This window comes from Coregonus clupeaformis, unplaced genomic scaffold (genome assembly GCF_020615455.1).
Source record: "Coregonus clupeaformis isolate EN_2021a unplaced genomic scaffold, ASM2061545v1 scaf2267, whole genome shotgun sequence".
NCBI classification, from domain to species: domain Eukaryota; kingdom Metazoa; phylum Chordata; class Actinopteri; order Salmoniformes; family Salmonidae; genus Coregonus; species Coregonus clupeaformis.
This window is the reverse complement of record NW_025535721.1, coordinates 42,554-58,950: the sequence shown is the minus strand read 5'-3', so window position 1 is coordinate 58,950 and position 16,397 is coordinate 42,554. Positions and strand designations below refer to the sequence as shown.

General features: G+C 47.7%; 1 long non-coding RNA gene across 1 annotated transcript; it reads left to right on the top strand.

Annotated features, from left to right (window-relative positions):
• Positions 1 to 343: 343 nt before the first annotated feature.
• On the top strand, positions 344 to 9,000 carry LOC123488400. Its single transcript, XR_006660051.1, has 3 exons — positions 344 to 432; positions 7,134 to 7,375; positions 7,706 to 9,000. It is a non-coding gene; the product is annotated as an uncharacterized LOC123488400 (long non-coding RNA).
• The last annotated feature ends 7,397 nt before the right edge of the window (positions 9,001 to 16,397 follow it).

The following is a 16,397-nucleotide window of genomic DNA, read 5'->3' as shown; positions in this document are numbered from 1 at the left end:
GCAGACAATTACATTGATAGAAGATACAATCTATCTGCAATATTAAGCTGATCCATCCCCCAGAAAAAAAAATAAGAAAAAAAATACTTAAAATAGTCATAAGGAAACATAACTAGGAAGACACTGATGTTGTAGGAAGAGTAACATAATGGGCATTAAGGTTAAAACATGTGCTTATACTGTGAGTCTAATTATTGACCTTTCGGTTGTTGTCTGGAAGCTATAAATGAAAGGTGTGTCACCTGACCACTGCATGTCTTAAGATAGAGTGTGGTCACTGAGCGGGAGGTCAAACTAACATCACAAACTGTAGTTCAAAGTGTATTCATATTGTAGAGAGAGGACTTATGATAGATAGGTGGAGATCATATCATTTCTAAAATACATCTAGAGCATTTGTCATCCATTTAGTTCAAGGAATAGTCAACTTTGGTAAGTGAGTTTCATACACTTATATTGCTAATGTATTGCCGTTACAGCTATCAGCTTTTTAAAAATCCTTTATTTAAAGATGCACTATGCAGAAATTGCACCGTCATTTACTGGACGCTAAAATTCTAATGGTTAGTCTAATTTCAGTTTGTGCCAAAACAAGCATTTTTTTATTTCACCTTTATTTAACCAGGTAAGCCAGTTGAGAACAAGTTCTCATTTACAACTGCGACCTGGCCAAGATAAAGCAAAGCAGTGCAATAAAAACAACAACACAGAGTTATATATGGGGTAAAACAAAACATAAAGTCAAAAATACAACAGAAAATATATATACAGTGTGTGCAAATGTAGCAAGTTATGGAGGTAAGGTAATAAATAGGCTATTGTGCAAAATAATTACAATTAGTATTAACACTGGAATGATAGATGTGCAAGAGATGATATGCAAATAGAGATACTGGGGTGCAAATGAGCAAAATAAATAACAATATGGGGATGAGGTAGTTGGGTGGGCTAATTTCAGATGGGCTGTGTACAGGTGCAGTGATCGGTAAGGTGCTCTGACAACTAATGCTTAAAGTTAGTGAGGGAGATAAGAGTCTCCAGCTTCAGAGATTTTTGTAATTCGTTCCAGTCATTGGCAGCAGAGAACTGGAAGGAATGGCGGCCAAAGGAGGTGTTGGCTTTGGGGATGACCAGTGAGATATACCTGCTGGAGCGCATACTACGGGTGGGTGTTGCTATGGTGACCAATGAGCTAAGATAAGGCAGGGATTTGCCTAGCAGTGATTTATAGATGGCCTGGAGCCAGTGGGTTTGGCGACGAATATGTAGTGAGGACCAGCCAACAAGAGCGTACAGGCCACAGTGGTGGGTAGTATATGGGGCTTTGGTGACAAAACGGATGGCACTGTGATAGACTACATCCAATTTGCTGAGTAGAGTGTTGGAGGCTATTTTGTAAATGACATCGCCGAAGTCAAGGATCGGTAGGATAGTCAGTTTTACGAGGGCATGTTTGGCAGCATGAGTGAAGGAGGCTTTGTTGCGAAATAGGAAGCCGATTCTAGATTTAACTTTGGATTGGAGATGCTTAATGTGAGTCTGGAAGGAGAGTTTACAGTCTAACCAGACACCTAGGTATTTGTAGTTGTCCACATACTCTAGGTCAGACCCACGAGAGTAGTGATTCTAGTCGGGTGGGCAGGTGCCAGCAGCGTTCGATTGAAGAGACATGCATTTAGTTTTACTAGTGTTTAAGAGCAGTTGGAGGCTACTGAAGGAGTGTTGTATGGCATTGAAACTCGTTTGAGGTTTGTTAACACAGTGTCCAATGAAGGGCCAGATGTATACAAAATGGTGTCGTCTGCGTAGAGGTGGATCTGAGAGTCACCAGCAGCAAGAGCGACATCATTGATATACACAGAGAAAAGAGTCGGCCCAAGAATTGAACCCTGTGGCACCCCCATAGAGACTGCCATAGGTCCAGACAACAGGCCCTCCGATTTGACACATTTAACTCTATCTGAGAAGTAGTTGGTGAACCAGGCGAGGCAGTCATTTGAGAAACCAAGGCTATTTAGTCTGCCAATAAGAATGCGGTGGTTGACAGAGTCGAAAGCCTTGGCAAGGTCGATGAAGACGCCTGCACAGTACTGTCTATTATCGATCGCGGTTATAATATCGTTTAGGACCTTGAGCGTGGCTGAGGTGCACCCATGACCAGCTCGAAACCGGATTGCATAGCAGAGAAGGTACGTGGGATTCAAAATGGTCGGTGATCTGTTTGTTAACTTGGCTTTCAAAAACTTTCGAAAGGCAGGGCAGGATGGATATAGGTCTGTAACAGTTTGGATCTAGAGTGTCACCCCCTTTGAAGAGTGGGATGACCGCGGCAGTTTTCCAATCTCTGGGGATATCAGACGTTACGAAAGAGAGGTTGAACAGGCTAGTAATAGGGGTTGCGACAATTTCGGTGGCTAGTTTTAGAAAGAAAGGGTCCAGATTGTCTGGCCCAGATGATTTGTATGGGTCCAGATTTTGCAGCTCTTTCAGAATATCAGCTGTCTGAATTTGTGTGAAGGAGAAGCGGGGGGGGCATGGGCAAGTTGCAGCGGAGGGTGCAGAGCTGGTAGCCGGGATAGTGGTAGCCAGGTGGAAAGCATGGCCAGCCGTAGCAAAATGCTTGTTGAAATTCTCGATTATTGTAGATTTATCGGTGGTGATAGTGTTTCCTAGTCTCAGTGCATATATATAGTGTATATAGTGTATATAGTGTAGAGAATCATTGTACCATCTATACCTCTGTTAAATATATTTTAAATAACCATGAATATTGTATTTTCAGCTATTTGAAGCTGGTGTACAAAACCGAAAGAAAAAGACACAAAAACTGAACTTAAAAATGGGAAGCATAGAAATAGCTCATATAGAACCGATCTACCGTTTCTTAGAGTTGCTTTCAATGAGAATGACAGATCTATAACTCACATCTCTATGTGAATTTTGTTGGTTCCTAAAAGTTACATATTGCAGCTTTAAACAGAGATGTCAAATTGAGATTCACATCTCTTTTTTCAAGTGACCCTGGCCAAGAAAGCTGCAGACATAGAGTTAGACATGAATGAAACAAAACACAACACAACATATAACATAAAAATGAAGTTAAAAAACTGTGGAAAACGGATAAGATAACTTAAAAGAGCAGGTTTCTGAGAAAAATGCAGTATACATTTTCCTTTTCCTGCTTCAGTGCTGCTGACACTTACAGATGGTCCAAAAATCCCTTGTTCTCATCCAACTACATGAAGGAAAATGGTAGTGAACGATAACTCCCAATGTGTAATAAGTTACAACTTCTGTTTTTGAAAACAGGTACTTGTGGTTGGGTGTTTACACCAAGCAATGTGTGACATAAAGAAGTGTTCTCTCCGACACGCCAGTAAGTTGTCTTGTCAACAAGCCTGTCTTTCATTTATATTGCATCATCATTCTCTGCTGCTATGTATACCATTTTACATTAATCCTGTATCTTAATTCACCCTTCTTGTGCAGGCAGAAGATAAATGATCCCCCTGATAATAATAGTTCTGGTGGACACATCAGAGCTGTTTTCTTCAACATACACAATATTGCAGGAAAAGTATTCCCACATGCAACAAGTAAACAACAGAAGGTTATGCATAGAAGCAGACACACTCACCTGAGTATGTACTGTAATGATCCACTACATTCATGTCACACCTCACCAGAATACTCTTCTTCCTTTAGATGAGTTTACTCAGGTTACAGTAAAGTTAGTAGCAGAAGTGCTTATTTCAGGAAAGAGGAAAGAGTCATCATGACATCTGTTCAGACCAGATGCATTCTCAAAACCTCTGTATAGCTCACTCATATGATTGAGGCCCATTTGTTTTCCATCTTGACTGGTTGCATCACCTCTTGGTATGGGAACTGCTTGGCATCCGACCGTAAGGCTACAGAGGGTAGAGTGTACGGCCCAGTATATAACTCGGGCTGAGCTTCCTGCTATCCAGGACCTCTATACCAGGAGGTGTAAGATGAAGGCCCGAAGAAATATGGCAAAGACTCCAGCCACCCACACACACACAAACACACACACACACACACACACACAAACACACACACACACACACACACACACACACACACATTGAATCAGTACTGGTACTCCTAGTATATAGCCTCAATACTACCTCGTACCCTGTACATTGACTCAGTACTGGTACTCCTGGGATATAGCCTCATTACTACCTCGTACCCTGCACATTGACTCAGTACTGGTACTCCTGGGATATAGCCTCATTACTACCTCGTACCCTGCACATTGACTCAGTACTGGTACTCCTAGTATATAGCATCATTACTACCTCGTACCTTAAACATTGACTAAGTACTGGTACTCCGAGTATATAGCCTCATTACTACCTTGTACCCTGCACATTGACTCAGTACTGGTACTCCTAGTATATACCCTCATTACTACATCGTACCCTGCACATTGACTCAGTACTGACTGGTACTCCTAGTATATAGCCTCATTACTACCTCGTACCTGCACATTGACTCAGTACTGGTACTCCTGGTATATATCCTCATTACTACCTCGTACCCTGCACATTGACTCAGTACTGCTACTCCTAGTATATAACCTCATTACTACCTCGTACCTGCACATTGACTCAGTACTGGTACTCCTAGTATATAGCCTCATTACTACCTCGTACCCTGCACATTGACTCAGTACTGCTACTCCTAGTATATAGCCTCATTACTACCTCGTACCCTGCACATTGACTCAGTACTGGTACTCCTAGTATATAGCCTCATTACTACCTGCATCCCTGCACATTGACTCAGTACTGGTACTCCTAGTATATAGCCTCATTACTACCTCGCACCTGCACATTGACTCAGTACTGGTACTCCTAGTATATAGCCTCATTACTACCTCGTACCCTGCACATTGACTTAGTACTGGTACTCCTAGTATATAGCCTCATTACTACCTCATACCTGCACATTGACTCAGTACTGCTACTCCTAGTATATAGCCTCATTACTACCTCGTACCCTGCACATTGACTCAGTACTGGTACTCCTAGTATATAGCCTCATTACTACCTCGTACCCTACACATTGACTCAGTACTGGTACTCCTAGTATATAGCCTCATTACTACCTCGTACCCTGCACATTGACTCAGTACTGGTACTCCTAGTATATAGCCTCATTACTACCTCGTACCCTGCACATTGACTTAGTACTGGTACTCCTAGTATATAGCCTCATTACTTCCTCGTACCTGCACATTGACTCAGTACTGGTACTCCTAGTATAGAGCCTCATTACTACCTCGTACCCTGCAAATTGACTCAGTACTGGTACTCCTGGGATATAGCCTCATTACTACCTCGTACCCTGCACATTGACTCAGTACTGGTACTCCTAGTATATAGCCTCATTACTACCTCGTACCCTGCACATTGACTCAGTACTGGTACTCCTAGTATATAGCATCATTACTACCTCGTAACCTGCACATTGACTCAGTACTGCTACTCCTAGTATATAACCTCATTACTACCTCGTACCTGCACATTGACTCAGTACTGGTACTCCTAGTATATAGCCTCATTACTACCTCGTACCCTGCACATTGACTCAGTACTGCTACTCCTAGTATATAGCCTCATTACTACCTCGTACCCTGCACATTGACTCAGTACTGGTACTCCTAGTATATAGCCTCATTACTACCCTCGTACCCTGCACATTGACTCAGTACTGGTACTCCTAGTATATAGCCTCATTACTACCTCGTACCTGCACATTGACTCAGTACTGGTACTCCTAGTATATAGCCTCATTACTACCTCGTACCCTGCACATTGACTTAGTACTGGTACTCCTAGTATATAGCCTCATTACTACCTCATACCTGCACATTGACTCAGTACTGCTACTCCTAGTATATAGCCTCATTACTACCTCGTACCCTGCACATTGACTCAGTACTGGTACTCCTAGTATTTAGCCTCATTACTACCTCGTACCCTACACATTGACGCAGTACTGGTACTCCTAGTATATAGCCTCATTACTACCTCGTACCCTGCACATTGACTCAGTACTGGTACTCCTAGTATATAGCCTCATTACTACCTCGTACCCTGCACATTGACTTAGTACTGGTACTCCTAGTATATAGCCTCATTACTTCCTCGTACCTGCACATTGACTCAGTACTGCTACTCCTAGTATATAGCCTCATTACTACCTCGTACCCTGCACATTGACTCAGTACTGGTACTCCTAGTATAGAGCCTCATTACTACCTCGTACCCTGCAAATTGACTCAGTACTGGTACTCCTGGGATATAGCCTCATTACTACCTCGTACCCTGCACATTGACTCAGTACTGGTACTCCTAGTATATAGCCTCATTACTACCTCGTACCCTGCACATTGACTCAGTACTGGTACTCCTAGTATATAGCATCATTACTACCTCGTACTCCTGCACATTGACTCAGTACTGGTACTCCTAGTATATAGCCTCATTACTACCTGTACCCTGCACATTGACTCAGTACTGGTACTCCTAGTATATAGCATCATTACTACCTCATACCCTGCACATTGACTCAGTACTGGTACTCCTGGTATATAGCCTCATTACTACCTCGTACCCTGCACATTGACTCAGTACTGGTACTCCTAGTATATAGCCTCATTACTACCTCGTACCCTGCACATTGACTCAGTACTGGTACTCCTAGTATATAGCCTCATTACTACCTCGTACCCTGCACATTGACTCAGTACTGGTACTCCTAGTATATAGCCTCATTACTACCTCGTACCCTGCACATTGACTCAGTACTGGTACTCCTGGTATATAGCCTCATTGTTTTTATTGTCTCACTACTTCCTTTTAATTTAGCTAATATTTGTCTCACATTTTAACTGTGAATAGTTGGAAATTGGCTCGTAAGTAAAAATGTCACTGTAAAGTCTAAACCTGTTGTATTCGGCGCATGTGACAGATAACATTTTATTTGATTTTAAGAATATAGCATACCTAATCATAAACCATTGTGAAAACTCTTGCAGTCATAGAATTACTTATTCATTGACTGACTGTTGTCTTGTGTGTATGCTACTCCTCCCCCAGTGTGGTCTAAGAACAGTAAGCCTGTCCACACCACCATCCTGAACCCCCACATCCACCTGGTCGGGGAGGAAGCAGCTTGCATCGCCTACATCCGTATCACACAGTATATCAACACCAACAGCATGCTGCGCACCGCCCAGTCTGAGGAGACACACATCTGGCACCGCCGTGACGGCAAGTGGCAGATAGTCCACTTCCACCGCTCTGGATCACCCTCCGCCATCACCAAGTAAGCCAGTCTGGTGAGTGTCTCCTCACCTCTCCTTTACTCTCTATACTGGAGACACTCAGCTCAGATCAGTCCTGCCATCTGGTGGGAGATGTAGGAATTTCATGAAGGCCTGCCATCAGGTGGGAGATGTAGCAATTTCATGTAGGACTGCCATCGGGTGGGAGTTGTAGGAATTTCATGAAGACCTTCTAGCACTCAATGCCAGAGATTCTGTAGCTGTACAGGCATGGGCTTCTGTAATAAGGGTCAGTTTTCAATCTTTCTATTTCATCTCTCTTATTCCCTACTATTTGTTTTTGAATGAAGTCAGTTAACCTCTCGTCTCCACCTCTGACCCCAGCTGAACTCCAGAGCAGGAGGGTTTGATTGAGACGTCTCTCTGAGTGACACCGGTGGGTGACCATCCGGCTGCGTGGGGACATAGAGGGATGCCCACCGTCCTGCCTGAGGAACCTTGAGCCCTCCTGCCCGCCACATCTCATCTCTTTACTTGAAATCAGTTTATGCCTTCTCTCAACTCCTTCACAAGCAAATCGCATTAACGTCCACTTTTTTTATTCAGTTAGACTTACAGTATACCTTACAGCTGCACACAGCCGTACAGTTTATTCTCTGAACCCGGACATGAAAGCTATGATTTAAACATTAAAGATTTACCATGTATCCTTGAAGGGGAATTATAATGCCAATATATCGATGTGTTTGTTAACTTGAAACACATTGGATCATGAGATGTGGGAAAGCATTCACTAAGCGTGAAATGTTCTTTTTGATAATGAATATCTTATGGTGTATTCCAGATTGATAATCCACTACCACATGATCATGGCGCCTCAAGAGCACATTTAACGTAGACAACAGAGGAAACCATACTTTGCCCTCACAGGTTTAAATGATTAAATGGCTGACCGTTGGTCTGAATAGCCACTTACCTTATGTGTTGATATGACTAGGGCAGCAAACTGCCATTTCTCTACTTCAATGCAATACACATCCCTCAACACTCCTCCCTCAACACTGCTCCCTCAACAATTTTCCCTCAACACTTCTCCCTCAACACTTCTCCCTCAACACTTCTCCCTCAACAATTCTCCCTCAACACTTCTCTGTCAACACTGCTCCCTCAACAATGTTCCTTCAACAATGCAGTACATAAATCATTTAATAATAACAAGAGTCCAGTCAGAAATATCAAGTAATCAAAGTAATACTAACATAAATATGTACATAATAGAACATAATACTGGTTGTGGGAGGAGCATCAAAGCACTTCTTTACATTCTTCCAATCAGGACTGTGGGTATTTACCATATATCTTCCCCACTGTTTAGTGTTATCAATACAAACCCCCTCTTGCTTGTTAGAGCAGTTTATCTTACTTGCAACAGACAGTGTAAACTACAGTATTCTGCCTATTTCAGAGTAAGAAGCTATTTATAACAGACCACTAACACTGCCCCAGGATGTTCTGCAATAAGTTAGATTGGTGTTTTTACACTAAATGGTGTGTTCTTCTGATAAAGATTTGTTGTGGATTTAAAAAATGACAATGAATTTGAGTGACTTTGTTTTATTGATGCGTCCCATTCCCTCTATGTCTTCACTCTCCAGTGTTAACATCTCTGTTTATTGCATGCAAGTGTATAAATGAGCAGTGGATCTCTCTGCTTGTGTTTCCAGTTCTCATTATGGTCCTGTATAGGAGGAGCACAGCATTTTTATTTATTTATGTATTATTTATTCATTTATAGGGGACAATGCACATTAATCAACATCAACATTACAATAATGCAACATCCATGTAAATGTGCCAGGGTTAGCCATAAGCTAATTTGCACGCGTATTCCCAGGCCAGGTAAAGGCAGTTACACAGCCACAGTACAAAGTCACAGTAAAACAATACAAAATACAAATACATTACATCCAATAATATATCATTCTAACACCAACAACTTATTCGTAATAAAAACACTGTCGTCTTACATATGATGAACCACAGATAACTCTTGTGCACAGGTTTGGATAGATTTTATCCATGTTTTCAATTTAAATTTAAAAGTACATTAATCAGTGTAGCTTTTCAAGTCCCTGGGCATTACATTCCAGTATATTGTAGCTCTAACAGAGAAGGCCGATTGTCAGAATGCGACGGTGAAATGCGGTAGGCGAAGTCAAACGCAGGACAAAGAGCTTACTGGAAACGTACTTTACTTGAAAGTAACCAGAGAAGAAAACAATCTCCACACAAGGAGGAAAAACAACCCGCACACGAACACTGTCGATGACGAATACAATAACACACAACACACAATGAACGACAGAGGGTTAAATAGGGAATACAATACAACGTAATGGGGAACAGGTGTACACAATCAGGACAAAACAAGTCAAACACCGAAACATAGATCGGTGGCAGCTAGTACTCGGGGACGACGAACGCCGAAGCCTGCCCGAGCAAGGAGGAGGAGCAGCCTCGGCTGATTCCGTGACAGTACCCCCCTTGACGCTGCGGCTCCAGCCGAGTCGGATGACTCCGGTTGAAGTCCCTCAACATGGAGGGATCTAGAATGTCCCTCCTGGGGACCCAGCACCGTTCCTCCGGACCGCACCCCTCCCACTCCACGAGATACTGCAGCCCCCCGTCCGATGCCTCGAATCCAAGATGGAACGGACTGAGTTCGCCGGAGCCCCTCGATGTCCAACGGGGCGGAGGAGCCTCTCGTACCTCACTCTCCTGGAGTGGACCAGCCACCACCGCCTGAGGAGAGACACATGGAACGAGGGGTTAATGCGGTAATTAATGGGCAGTTGTAACCTGTAACATACCTCGTTCAATCTCCTCAGGACTTTAAAGGGCTCCACAAACTGCCGACCCAGCTTCCCGGCAGGGCAGGCGAAGGGGCAGGTTTCGGGTCGAGCCAGACCCGGTCTCCGGTGCATACACCGGAGCCTCACTGCGGGGCGATCGGCGCTCGCCTTTTGCCGCCTGATGGCCCGCTGCAGATGGACATGCGCAGCGCCCAAGTTTCTTCCGAGCGCTAAACCACTGGGCCCACCGCAGGGGCTTCGGTCTGGCTCTGATGCCAAGGTGCCAGAACCGGCTGATAACCTAACACACACTGGAAAGGCGTAAGGTTAGTGGACGAATGGCGGAGGGAGTTTTGGGCTATCTCTGCCCAGGGAATATATCCCGACCACTCCTCTTGCCGGTCCTGGCAATATGACCTCAGAAACCTATCCACATCCTGGTTAACTCTCTCCACCTGCCCATTACTCGGGGTGAAAACCTGAGGTAAGGCTAATCGAGACCCCAAGACGTTCCATAAATGCCCTCCAGACTCTAGAGGTAAACTGGGGACCCCGATCAGACACTATATCCTCAGGCACCCCATAGTGCCGGAAGACGTGTGTAAACAGGGCCTCAGCAGTTTGTAGGGCAGTAGGGAGACCAGGCAGGGGTGTCACGAGTTACAAAGCCAGAACCCAGAAGCAGACCAGGACAAGGTTAGTTGAAACGAAGGTGAGTGTTTATTTACAAATTCAAGAGTGATGCTGAATAATCCAGGGAACAGAGCGGGCGGCGTTGGTTAGTTGTTGGGGGTGCAGTGGTTGATCCAATCATGGCTCGGCAGCCGCCGACCACCAGGCAGAGGTTGGATGAAGGTTCGGACGAGTGATGTTCATGGCTAACGATCCGGCAGGGGAATGGATGTTAGGCCAGAGCCTAAGAAGGGTGATGATCAGGACCAGGTGTGCAGATTGCTGATGGGATGCAGGTGCGGAAATCAAGAGAGCTCCCCGGAGCGTTCCAGAACCCTCGGGAAACTGGAGATCACGAGCAGAAAAACTAGTCCACAGACAGGACCCGACTCAGACTGCCGGGATCGTTACAGTACCCCCCCCTCCGACGAACGCCACCGGGCGGACTCCCGGAGCGCCAGGATGGAGGCGGTAGAAGTCACGGATGAGGTCAGCATCTAGGATCTGTCGCCGCGGAATCCAACTCCTCTCTTCAGGACCATACCCCTCCCAGTCCACGAGATACTGGAAACCCCGCCCCGCCGTCTGGAATCCATGATGCGTCGCACCGTGTAGGCAGGACCACCTCCGATCATCCGAGGAGGAGGAGGAGGAGGCGGAGGAGGCAACAGAGGACTGAGGAAAACAGGCTTGAGGCAGGAGACATGAAAGGTGGGATGGACTCTGAGCGTCTCGGGAGTTTGAGTCGAACTGCCACCGGATTGATCACCTTCTCCACCACAAACGGACCAATGAACTTCGGTAACAACTTCCTAGACTCAGTCCGTAAAGGAAGATCCCGTGTGGCCAACCAGACCCTATCTCCGATGGTGTAGGTGGGAGCGGGATCCGGCGACGATTCGCCTGGAGCTGATACCGGTCCGAAACTCTAAGGAGTGCCTTTCTGGCCCGATGCCAGGTCCGGTGGCAACGATGAATATGGGCCTGAACAGAAGGCACTGAGAGCTCCTTCTCCTGAGAAGGGAACAAGGGAGGTTGGTAGCCATACAGGCACTGGAAGGGAGACATCCCAGTGGCAGATGTAGGGAGAGTATTGTGGGCATACTCAACCCAAGGCAACTGAGAGACCCAGGAGGTGGGGTTGGAAGAGGCCAGGCAGCGTAGCGTGGATTCCATCTTCTGGTTGGCTCTCTCCGCCTGACCATTAGATTGGGGGTGAAAACCAGATGTGAGACTGACTGTAGCTCCAATGGCCAAACAGAAGGACTTCCAGACAGCAGAGGGTAAACTGAGGGCCACGGTCGGAAACGATATCACTGGGCAACCCGTGGACCCTGAAAACCTCCCTAACCAGGATCTCGGACGTCTCCGAGGCAGAGGGAAGCTTGGCAATAGGCACAAAGTGGGCGAACTTGCTGAATCTGTCCACGATAGTCAGAACGACCGTGTTCCCCTCAGAAGCGGGCAACCCAGTGACAAAGTCCAGGGCCAGATGCGACCATGGTCGCCGGGGAATAGGAAGGGGGTGAAGTAGTCCAGAGCTGGGCCGATTGGTACTCTTATTCTGCGCACACACTGGACAGGCAGCAACATAACCCGAGTATCCTCGGCCATGGCAGGCCACCAAAAACGTCTGCGAAGAAACGCCATCGTCCGAGCCACGCCAGGGTGACAAGCCATCTTGCTGGCGTGGGACCATTTGAGGACCGCGGGACGAACCGACTCAGGCACAAACAACCGACCGGGTGGACCGTTACGGGGACCGGGCTGCGTCCGAAGAGCCGCCATCACCTCCTCCTCAATCTTCCACCTAACAGCTCCCACGACGCAGTTCCGGGGGAGAATTGTCTCGGTCTTGGACCCACTCTCCTCCGTCTTGGAGAACATCCGAGACAAGGCGTCCGCCTTGCCGTTCTTAGATCCAGGTCGGAACGTCAGGGAAAAAATTGAATCGTCCGAAAAACAACGACCACCTGGCCTGGACGGGAGTTGAGACGTCTAGCCGATTGCACGTAAGCAAGATTCTTGTGGTCAGTCCAGACAATAAACGGCTGCTCCGCCCCCTCCAACCAGTGGCGCCACTCCTCCAAGGCAAGTTTCACCGCGAGAAGCTCCCGGTTACCCACATCGTAATTCCTCTCCGCAGGCGAAAGGCGACGAGAGTAGTAGGCGCAGGGATGGAGTTTACTGTCCGTGGAGCATCGCTGCGACAGGATGGCGCCAACTCCCACATCAGCGCGGCGTCCACTTCAACGACGAACTGACGGGCCGTGTCCGGTTGAGAGAGAATCGGTGCGTTGGTGAATCGCCTCTTCAAATCCAGAAACGCTCGATCCGCCTCCGGATTCCCACTTGAAGCTCCTGATACTGGAAGTCAAGGCCGTTAACGGAGCGGCCACACGGCTGTAATCCCGGATGAATCTGCGGTAGAAATTCGCAAACCCCAAAAATCTCTGGAGCTGCAATCTCGTACCGGGCTGGGCCCATTCCAGAACCGCTCTAACCTTCTCCTGGTCCATCCTAATCTCTCCCCTGGAGATGATGTACCCGAGAAAGGATGTCGTGTGGGCGTGAAACTCGCACTTCTCGGCCTTCACGAACAGGCGATTCTCCAACAATCGCTGCAGAACCTGCCGGACATGCTGGACGTGGTCGGAAGGTTCCTTCGAGAAGATCAGAATGTCATCCAGGTAAACAAACACAAAGCGACCGATCATATCTCTCAGGACGCCGTTCACCATACTCTGGAATACCGCTGGAGCATTGGTCAGTCCAAACGGCATCACCTGATACTCGAGTGACCCATCGGTGTATTGAAACCCGTCAACCACTCGTCTCCCTCTCTGATCCGGACCATGTGATACGCATTGCGTAGGTCTAGCTTGGTGAACACCGTAGCACCCTGTAAGGAGTCGAAGGCAGAACTCATCAAGGGCAGGGGATACTTGTTCTTGACCGTGATGTCATTCAACCCCGATAATCAATACACGGTCGAAGAGAGCCATCCTTCTTACCCACAAAGAAGAATCCTGCCCCCCAGGGGTGATGACGAGGGACGAACGAGACCAGCAGCTAGGGGACTCCTTGATGTAGGTCTCCAAAGCCTCACGTTCAGGGCGGGAGATACTGTATAACCTTCCCTTGGGGTAGACAGCTCCAGGGAACAGGTTGATGGCACAATCATATGGTCGGTGGGGAGAGAGTGACAGAGCCTTCTGCTTACTGAACACTTCCCCCAAATCGTGATATGTCTCGGGAACCAGGGACAAATCTGGGGGTTTAGCCTCAATCACCTGACTGGGAACCGAATGGGGACAGGCAGTCTTGAGACAGTTAGCATGACAATCAAGGCTCCAACTCGTTACCTTGCCCGTCACCCAATCGAACGTGGGATTGTGTTCCTTCAGCCAGGGGTATCCAAGGACCAGAGGAACATGGGAAGACGGCAGAATGAAGAATGAAATCATCTCCGAATGATTCCCCGACAACAGCATCTTAACCGGTTCAGTCCTCATCGTGATACGTGCCAGACTACTGCCGTTCAGAGTGGTCGCTTCAATGGCTTCGGCAATTGCTCCTTGGAAAGCCCCAGCTGTTCCACCAACTTCGGCATCAAGAAAGCTTCCACCGGCACCTGAATCGATAAAAGCGTTAATCGCTAAGCTCTGATTCCTGTTCACAAAGGTAGCCGGGAAACGGGGTCTGACAGAGGTACTGAGAGGTTGAAACTGGCTCGCTAAAAGTCCTCCCAACTTTAGCGAGCCGGGCAGTTTGACGACCGCCGGGAACAAGTGGAGATGTAATGTCCCGAGCTACCACAGTAGAGGCAGCAGTTGGTCTTACGTCTATGTTGACGCTCCTCCTTGGTTAACCCGTGCCACCCCCACTTGCATGGGTTCAGAATCGGGAGAGAGGACCTCTCCACTAATCCTTTGTGGTGGAGAATGATCGACGTGTTCTGGTCCACCACCCGACCCGACTGGGAACTGAGAAGCTGATCGATTGGACGGACCCCATTGCTTCTCCCTCCTTCGCCTCGGACTCGATTATCCACCCGAATAGACAAGGCTACCAAGCTGTCCAGGTCACTAGGCTCCGGATAGGAGATCAACTCATCCTTGAGCTGCTCCGACAGACCCTGGTAAAAGGCCGCTTGCAGAGACTCCTCATTCCACCCACTCTCCACAGCCAACGTCTTGAACTCGATCACGAAGTCGGCCACGCTGCGAGTTCCTTGGTGAAGCGAAAACAGGCGCCTAGCTGCGTCCCCTCCCCTCGGACGGAATGGTCGAAGAGCTTCCTCATCTCGGCCGTGAACCCCTGGTATGAAGCCATGCAGGGGTCTTGTCGTTCCCAAACGGCTGAAGCCCACTCCAGCGCTCGACCACGCAGCAACTCAATCACAAAGGCTATCCTAGCCTTGTCTGTGGCATAAGAGTAGGGCTGTAGATCGAACACTAACCCACACTGCATAAGGAAAGAACGGCATCTTCCCAGCTCCCCCTCATATTTATCCGGCGTCGGAACCTTGGGCTCACGGAAGGACACAGCTCCAGACGCGGCAGGCGAGATGGGTGAAACCGGTAGTGGATCCTCCACCGAAACTTGCGCTGGTTCTGGACCTCCGTCAGACCGGTAGAAAGGTTCCGAACTGACAACGCTATCTCCTGTAGTGCCGTGCTATGTTGTCCCAACATCTTCTCCTGATGGGAAATGGCATGGCGAACAGAGTCCAGGTCCGCTGGGTTCATTACTAGCCGGATCGTTCTGTCACGAGTTACAAAGCCAGAACCCAGAAGCAGACCAGGACAAGGTTAGTTGAAACTGAAGGTGAGTGTTTATTTACAAATTCAAGAGTGATGCTGAATAATCCAGGGAACAGAGCGGGCGGCGTTGGTTAGTTGTTGGGGGTGCAGTGGTTGATCCAATCGCTGGCTCGGCAGCCGCCGACCACCAGGCAGAGGTTGGATGAAGGTTCCGGACGAGTGATGTTCATGGCTAACGATCCGGCAGGGGAATGGATGTTAGGCCAGAGCCTAAGAAGGGTGATGATCAGGACCAGGTGTGCAGATTGCTGATGGGATGCAGGTGCGAAAATCAAGAGAGCTCCCCGGAGCGTTCCAGAACCCTCGGGAAACTGGAGATCACGAGCAGAAAAACTAGTCCACAGACAGGACCCGACTCAGACTGCCGGGATCGTTACAAGGGGAATGAGACGGCAGGCTTTAGAAAACCGATCCACAACGACCAAGATCGTAGTGTTCCCCTGGGAGGGAGGAAGGTCCGTGACAAAATCCACCGATAGGTGAGACCACGGCCGTTGTGGAACAGGTAGGGGTTGTAACTTCCCCCTGGGCAGGTGTCTAGGTGCCTTACACTGGGCGCACACCGAGCAGGAGGAAACATAAACCCTCACGTCCTTAGCTAAGGTTGGCCACCAGTACTTCTCACTAAGGCAGTGCACTGTCCGACCAATACCCGGATGACCAGAGGAGGGTGACGTGTGAGCCCAGTATATCAAACGGTCGCGAACCTCGAGCGGCACGTACCTC